The sequence below is a fragment of the Etheostoma spectabile genome, chromosome 23 (genome assembly GCF_008692095.1).
Source record: "Etheostoma spectabile isolate EspeVRDwgs_2016 chromosome 23, UIUC_Espe_1.0, whole genome shotgun sequence".
Taxonomy (NCBI): Eukaryota; Metazoa; Chordata; class Actinopteri; order Perciformes; family Percidae; genus Etheostoma; species Etheostoma spectabile.
In genome coordinates, this window is record NC_045755.1 from 18763480 (window position 1) to 18772932 (window position 9453).

The window sequence follows — 9453 nt, forward strand, 5'->3', positions numbered from 1 at the left end:
ACACACACACACACACACACACACACACACACACACACACACACGCTCTGATACAGAGGCAAATAACACTATTGTTGGATTGACAGGCTTAGATAGGCAGTGTTATATAGTTTGGTTGAATGGTTAAAATATTCCATTGAAAATGAATTTTGTAATATCATTTGAAAATGTAATTTAGTAAAAAAAAAAATTAACAAGTATTAGAAGTAGGATTGGGCATGAGAACCGGTTCCGACTTGGAATTGTTTCAAAAAATTACGTTTGAAAAATGAGTTTCTGAATTCGCGCAAGTTTTGGTTTCTGTAGCGTACACTGTACTTCCAGGGTCTTGTTGTGTTCCAGACGGGGAGCACAGTAAGCGGCACTCTAAAGTGTGACTTTATTTGACGTTGAAAGAGCCCGGTAAAACTGTAAATTGCCATTGAATCAAAATAAAAATGTCCTTATCTGTGAAATAGCATGTGACCCGTTTCTACTCTACCCTTAAAATAATTGGAATCAATAAGAGCGGGAATCAAAAGTAAGAATCAGAATTGGATTCATAACTGGAATCAGAACGATGCCCAACCCTAATTAGAAATCAGTTATTGGCGAAACCAGTGAATTAACATCATCAAATCAATGCAACAATCCGGTAAACACAGTGCCCTCAATGACGTAATACAGCCAGACATACGGTAGTAAAGGTTGCTTTGGTAGAAACGGTACTGCGTATCCCTTCTGGCTGACAAATTGCTGCCACGTTGTCATAACGTCGGACCTCGTTTTGAGTATCAAACTATAGTCACCTATAGAGCACACAGGCGGTGTTCAGCTTGGAGGTTCCATAGGAAGAAAAAAAGCACCATAATAAACATCCATCTATTCACACATTTTTAATCTAAAACTGAAGTGCATCTATTCCATCAGACAGATTGACACATTCTGCTGAAACACATTCTAGTATGGACAGTGATTGAAATATGGGCTCAGGCTGCACTCGTGCACATCAAAATAATCTGCCGCACAAAGCCATCACAAATATTTAACCCTCCTTTTGTCCTCGGGTCAAATGTGACCCCTTTAAAACGTCTATATTTGAAAAAGGGGTTTCTTTATGACCAAATTACCACAACAAAATGGATTGAATTCCATACAACGCTCTTTGCAAATACAATTGATCACTTTCCTTCCTGACTAAACTCTGAATACTGTATACTATTCGTAAAAATATTCCATATTTTCTGCTTTTTTAAGTCATATTAGGCATAATTCTATACTGTATGAGGGTTATTGACCATGAATTCCAAAAAGTACTGACAACTAGTGGTAGTAAGGTGGTGTTAGTGAAAACTTCTGAAAAAGTCTGAAAAAGGAGCAAAAATGTCAAATTTGTTTCTGTTTTTGACCCAGGAGGACATCACAATAAAAAATAAAAACTCGAAAGAATCTAAATTGCTTCAGCAGAATCAAAGATGTTCTTTTTCCTTGTCAAAGCCAAGCCTGGCGTCTACATTACCCACAATACAACTTGAACACCGACAGTTTGGGCGGAGCTTCATGTGTCTTTGGTCAAAGGTCCATATTTCTTATTTATTCTCAAACTTCAAACTTGTCTTCAGACCCAACGACGCTAACCCATGGAGCATCACTCTAGGCATTTTATCTGATTCCACACAGCTTCGTCTAGAGCTGTTCCTCTTCCTCCACCTGGGTTTTATTTGCTCTGGCAGATAGGTTTGGCCGGCCTCCTGTTCATACAGATTTCCAGCCGGGCCCGGTCGTGGGCGGACCAATCACAACCGGTTTAAAACAATAACTGACAGAGGAGCATCGTTGTCCTATAGGTCAGTCCAGGGCAATGTAAAAGGCTCACAAAACCCAGATCAAATATGAATCAAGTTCCTGTTACTGTGCGTTTAATTGCTCTAATTAGTTGTAGCGGAGACGGTTTAGAACCGAGACGGAGTTTCCTACATCGGTGTCGCCTGGGTTCTGCCACGCTGCTTGAAATCTTTAGTGTAGAAGATCTTTGGCTGTAGGTCACGTTGAGTTGCTCTGATTGGCTGTAGGTCATGTTTCGTTACACTGATTGGCTATAGATCATGTTTCGTTGCCCTGATTGGCTGTAGGTCATGTTTCGTTACACTGATTGGCTATAGATCAAGTTTCGTTGCCCTGATTGGCTGTAGGTCTATCCAATTGCATGCAGAGGCATTTTGCTTGGCCCTGCCTCGAAGTCCAAAATGAACTGAGAGGAGACTAATACGCATTTGCTAATTCATGTCGCGAGGCCACTTGTACTTGTAAACAGTTCTCTTTTAGACTTTACGTAACACAGCACTTCTGCCCCTACTAGCCTTTCTCCTCCTAATTGATATTCCACCCCTCACTGTGACACGGTGAGGGCTCATTTTAAACTTTTAAAATGTTGGCATGGCTCATAACTTTTGACCTATTCCACCATTTTTTCACTGGGATTTAAAGCCGACAAAATGAAACAAGGGCACTTGGATGGTACTGTGGCTGAATGAAAGAACGACTAGATAAGTGTAGCTTTACTGCTACATCCGTCATCCCCAGAGATGTACACCTTTTTTCTTTAATCAACGGCCAATATCTGTCAGATACTCTAAGGGACTGTTAGGTATTTATGGAATTGACCATCGGAGGAAAACTGTGGAGGGTCATGTCTTTTATATTCTTAGTTGAGGGGATGATCATCCAACTTTTTTTAGTCTAGGGTGAGGGTCATCCAACTTTTGTATTCATGAAAATAGCAAAATTTCAAAGTGGCACGCCTTTTTTTTCCTAATCATTTTGGAGGGTCATAGAAAAATATATGACTGGCAAAGGGAGGATCAAGTCTTATTTGACCCTTATATAAAAGCCGAACAGTCCCTAATGACTGATTGATCCAGTCAGTGGTGACAATGTATTTGCCCACCAACAAAGAACCCCGGCATCAAGGAGAAGAGCAACCCTCTCCCTGCACTCTGGTTTTGTTATTCAAGGGGCAGGCAGCCATTAGCAGGCCAGAGATAGCGGCATTCTCCACACACGGCCGGCCTCCGTGTACCTCGCTCTAATCTGTTGCATTTTATTGATTTTCTTCACCTTCATTTCTAACGCCATTTACAGTATGTCGAGGCTGCGGATGGAGACAAGGACTGAATTCACAAAAGATGCAGATAAAGTGTGTTAGTAACAGTCAGGTGGTGCTGTGCAATTCTGGCCTTTCCTTTTAGATGATTAAATCCCTCTAACTATCTGAGGGTGGCAGGAATGGCAGGTAAGCGCCATTCCATCGGCAGCCTGTAAATTGAGGGATGAAGTGTGCGTTTTCAAAGAGCCGCAGCATTATGCCAGCCTCCTACAGCGTGGGTCCCCTGATGACATCTTGCCCAAGCGCCGGTCTCAGTGATACACAAAGCAAACTGGCTTGTATTAACTTGATTTGTCATTCTGTAGGGCTTTTAATTTAATTATTCATTAAATTAGGGCTGTAACTCACAATTGTTTTCATTATCGATTCATCCGTTTATTCTTTTCCCAAAGTACTGATTTTTTTCAAAAAAAATGTCCATCAGAATATTACTGAGCCTGGTTGAGACATCTTTGAATTTCCTGTCTGAAGCTCCAACATCAAAGATCATCAAACACAGTGATGCAAAATGGAGAAAAGTGGCAAATCATCTGTACAGGTTGTTGTGAGCCGCCTGGCGGAAAACAACCTTTAACTGCCCATCTCAGCCGTAGCAACCCATTTTGACTGAAAATGACACAGGACGGAAGATTACCGGGGCCCCTTGAAATCCTTGAAAGTTTTGGAATTTGAGGAGGTAAACCAAGAGTTTTGAAGGTTTTTGTAAATAGACTTGGGTTATTGAAAGTGTTTTCATTTTGTGCTAGTTAAATTAAAAATGTAATCTTCGCTAAACTCTATTATGATTATTGAACTTTCTTACTGACTTTTGTAGGGTTTTATGTCAACAAAATGCGACAAAAGTGTAAAAAGGTAAATGAAAAATTATAAATAAGCTACTCTCATGTCAGGTTGCGCTATGGGAGTCCTGAATCGAAAACTAAGACCCGAAAAGTAATATTATAGGAATACATCCCTCACTACTGATAAGTTACAGCAAAACAAAATATAAAAATAAGATGAAACGTAAGAAGAAGAAATCATTTAACGTCTAAGGAACACGGTTTCAAACTGAATGGATTAAGTGAAACCAAATTGCTATTCATTTTGATTATTTCGAAGGTTGAATCAGCCATGATGTGCAATTTGGCTTTACTTCAGGGACGTATCGGTTATGAGAATGGTTTTTAAGACATTTTCTCCTCAATTGACAAATTTATCAGTTGACTAATCATTTCAGCAATACATCAAACAAAGCACACAATTCAGAACTCTCCCTGAACTTGTACCCTGAATTTGAATTCAAGTCAAAATATAGGCCGCTCACAAATTCCTTGAAACGGCTTTCCTAGATCTACCAAGTCAGATCTTACTTCCTGTTTTTGTCACAGTATCAGTGTCCTTCAGAATAAAATACCTCTAGTGGTCGTTGTTAGCCATTCTGTCCCAATGAGTGTATGTTCTGCTAGTATCAGAGAGATTTGCATTGAAGGTTGGATGAGAAAAGACAAAGCATTAAAAAACAAAAAGGATTTACCGAATACATAATTGTATAAATAACACATTTTCTTTTTTTAAATATGGTAGTTGTAGGCTACCATTTAAACTGAAACTGAACAGCTGTAGCTGCCTGTGTTTCTCATTAGACTTGTCTACATTAAATCAGGTTGCCTGATATGAAACTCGTCCTTTGTATAGAAACTAGTCTCTTCTTCAGTCATCAGGCAGAATGACAGGCTATCTTAGGCATCTATTGTGCCAGGCTGCCTGTGCTATGCATTTCCTCTGACAGCTCATAGCACTTTCCATTTGCTAATGATTAGTTTGTGCCCCAGAATGAGGGCTGTTTGTACCCACTCTGCACTGGAGAATCATACTTTATCAAGGAGAGAGGGGTCACAATCACAGTAGAGAGAGGCTCCGAGTGTCCTATTACCTATTCCGTAGTTTTGTGTATTTCTATCCAAGAGTCCTATATTTTGTGATAGCTCTTGTAGCAGTAACATTACCCCTCTTAGTCCTCGTAAAGCAACCCACGTTTAAAATGCCAAATCAAATGAAAGCCCAAGGCAACGGAACACGGACTGTTCTTATATAACGTTCTAGTCTTAACATCTACTCGAAGCTCTTTACATAGTACAGGAACCATTTTCTGCTCATTTTCAGATTCATGATTGTATTTCGAGGTTGTACCTGAATAGGTGTACATGGTTTCATATTCAAAAAACAACATATTTTAATTTTACTCCACATTGCTGCACATCCTGTTTTCACCCTGTGTGTTTAGGTCTCTGTTTTAGCTACAGAGGGAGACATCTCACTTCTCGCACATGCGCTGTAGCTAGGTAATGATAACATCAGCTAGCTAACTGTTTTTCCTCCTTTGGTCGGTACAAGGCAGGATAAGCTGGGAGACTTCTTCTAAACGAGGCGCACTTGTGGAATACCTGCAGAACATGGACATGGAAGCAGTTCTTTTGGAGATTATGGTCAACTAGTGTGTGTTGTAGTGTAACAGATGTGGACAGAGTATGATAGGCAACCTCTTCAGCTGACGTTTTTGCAGAATTTACTTTTCTGCAGAAGACAAAATCACATCAGTGGCCTGTTTCACATGTTCATAACACCATCTGCACCTCAGCAATACAAGACCTTTGAACCATCCATGTAATATTTGGACAATTTGGATGAAAAATCCCAAATTTCTGATGTAGAGACTTTTAAAAATGAGGCAAATTTGACCCCAGGATAACAGGAGGGTTAAAGAAAGAATTTGGATGTCATGGGTTATGGAATCATTATCCCTTATTCCAGTGTAGTCAAACCAACACTGTGCAGTGGTAGTAGTTCTAGCAGCATTTAAGTAGGCAATTCTTCAATATGTCTGGACTCAATTAAAATGTTTCTGCAAGTTTGTACACCCTTCAACTTCAACGGCACGGTGGTGTACGTGTGTTTTTTTTGTTTTGTTCATGTCACAGCTTTTTGATTGATAGATGTTAAGCCGCTGCAGCAGTGATTCACATCCTTCACTGTGTTTACCTGCAATTATTGTGCAAAGGCCTTTTGCCATACACAAAAATACACACACACACACTCAAATATAAAAAATGACCAAAATACCTGGTCGCAGCTTGCACTTTGTGAAAAATCCTCATCAACCACCATCCAAATCACTCTCTCCGTCCCCCTCCCTTTATGCGTAACCACGGGGTTCCTTTCTCCACCGCAACTGCCGCCCACTTATGGTTCAACTCGCTGAGAGAATAACTGCTGAAGCTTCCAATCTGACCGCCAACCACAGCGCTAACACATCAGCTGAGCTGCAGACACAACCACAGCCGGCTATTACCCTGACTGCCAACCTCTGCTGGTTTGGAAGCTGCACTCTGGGTGAGTACAGTCCCCCTGCAATGGCCTGCTGGGGCAAATATACTGTTTCTGTGTAGGTCTACAAGTTTAACCACGGCGAACACGACTGGCAATTGCTATTGCATGAAAGGGGGTTTATATGATGTCTTTCTGGGGTTGGGGTTCAATAAGTAAGTAAGTAAAGTTTATTTCTAGAGCACATTGAAACACAGCTCAAGCTAACCAAAGTGCTGTAAAAAGAAGCACCAAGGTGCTGTTTTAAAGCATTGAAATGTCAAAATAAAGTATAAACTAAACACGTAACAAAAAGCATCCCAACAACAAGCAGCAATTTAGAAATACAGAATGATAGACGTAACAGAATTTGCAATTAATGTGTTAAAAAGGCCAGAGAGTAAAATGTCTTTGGCCTGGATTTAAATACAGACGCGGAGGCAGCACATCTGATATCCAAAGGCAGCTGGTTCCACAATAAGCTCCTTATTTTTTTGAATCCCTTTTTGAATAGTTTGTGTAGTTAGCTGAACGTTCTACATACAGTAAGAAAAAAGTCAAATGTTTTACGGGTAAAGAAATCCATTCTCTCTCAACTCGATTGATAGGCCTGAAGGATGCATGTAATGTGTTTTAGTGAAAATAGCTTTAACCCTCTGAGGTCCAAGGGCATTTTCACATTCATTCTTCCTTTTAAGGGCATTGGCCGGATCCCCATGTGTTTTGTATCAAAATGTTTCAGAACAATCTCAGCTTTCTGTATAGTGACACCCAAATTTGTTCCAGAGTAATGCATACAGAGATACTTTGGCCCTGAAGAGGAAATATTTTTGCAAGTCTCTTTTGAAAACATACCTACACTCAGGGGTTAAATTGGGATTCGTAATGTGCAGGGGCTCTCCCTAGGGTGGTCTGGGGGTATGCCCCCCAAGAATTGTTTAAAAAAATTAAACTATTAAATTTGGCACTTTCTAGAGAGTTTAGTGCAAATAAATGGAGAATATGAGTCTTACATGATTTGGGCAAAACTGCAAGGTTTGCGTTGCCTATACTTTGCGTTGTTGTAGTATCAACAGAGGGCATTTAACAGTTACATTAGTTAATCAGTCATCACATGATTACACATTGTTTTACCTTGTCATGAAATAGGAAGTGACCGTTACAATGTGCCGGACATAATGTGCCACATGAAGAGACAGCTGAGAAGATTTGGGTCTGTGGTGACCAGGTCCACCTCAAACGGCCTGGTCAGAAACATGGACTCGTAGCGGGGGTTGGAGCTTCCGAGCACCAGGCTTCCACCCATTGTATCTGTTAATCCTGCCAACGTAGACACTTATATACCGGAGAGGCCCGGCCAAGTTTCATTACTGCCAACACTCAATTATTTTGGTGCTTGAAATGCGTTTACAAAAGTCTTTGGTTCAGCAAAGTAGCGTAATATGTAAAGAAAATGGTAAAGAAATCACACAGACTTGCCAGTAACCCATAACCCACAAAGGAGGAGTGTTGGTTTCTATAAAGGCAGAAAAAACGGTGACTCTCATTAACATAGTCCACATTCCTCCTGTTATTGATCCCGTGAATGGTTTTAATGTGTGGGAACATACTGCTGAAATGTTCCCTTGTTGTATTGTTTTTTCCGCTTACACATCACTTGGTGCAACTTTGTGAATAGATTTCACATTTCATGATGGGATTTTCATTCTAATTGTGTTCTCTTTAGCATCAATGCTTAACACAAATATACTCATTATGATCCATCATTCTATGTAGGAGAAGCACTATCAATTTACTGCATCGTCTTATTTCTCAACCTGGGTATCCGTAATGAACATGTCATCGTCTGAAGCTGAATGAATCAAAGTTCCCTTTGGTTTTAGCGCCCTAGTGTGCATCAACCCAGTGGCACACTCTCCTCAAAGCCCCCCACCAACCCCCCAACCTGATCTCCATCTTTGAAATAGAAAGAGGAACGCCAGTGTGATTGAACTCCTCTCTTTTATTTCTCCCCCCCCCCCTTGCTCGTTTCCCTCTGATTGAATGTGTTTTATCTATTCGTGTGTGGGGGGGGGGGGGCGCGGGCGCAGGGGGAATGGATTCGGAAGAAGGCGGGAGGGATGGGGAGGAGGTGATCGGAGGGATCTGCGGCACAAGTCGCCGTGATGAAAGGGGTCTTTCACTCTTTAACTCTCCCTGTCTTTCCTCTTTTCAGCTGTTTGAGGCATCTCATCAAACGGGCCTCAATAGTAGACGTGACACTATCTGTCTCCCCTCCACCACCATCACATCCTCTCCTGTTGGTATCTCACCCACACATCCTTCCATCCGTCCCTCCCCAGCTATCTATCTCGACTCTGTCTTCTATCTACCTGCGGCCCCCGGCATACGTCCACCCAATTCACCCGCTCACAATGCCGCTCAGTGACCGCTGACAGGAGGCCGGAGGAAAGTTAGCCCAGCTTACGTCCAAGCTGAAAAGGTTTAACATTTGAGCCCCGGTCCTAGAGTTCCTGTATTTCCCGTTTCCTATACCGTTCATAAGTGACATAGCAAAGACGCTTAATGGTTTGATTGAATAGATATCCCCACGCGCAGACGCAACGCCTCTATCGCCGTCAACGCCAGTCGTGTGATGCAACCAAGTACATTTACTCAAGTACAGTACTTAAATACAAATGGTGAGGTACTTGTACTTTACTAGAGGCTTTTCTTTTCATGACACTTTCTACTTCTACTCCAGTACATTTCAGAGAGAAGTATTGTACTTCTTACTACTCTATATTATTCTGACAACTTCAGTTACTTTTAAAATACAATGTTTTATGCATTTATATTGTATCCTAGTATTTCCTTTATATTTATATTCGGGGCTGTGTTACTGATGTTTTGCTGCTGTAACACTATAATTTCCCACTTTGTTGGATCAATTTCTATCTATCTATCTATCTATCCATCCATCC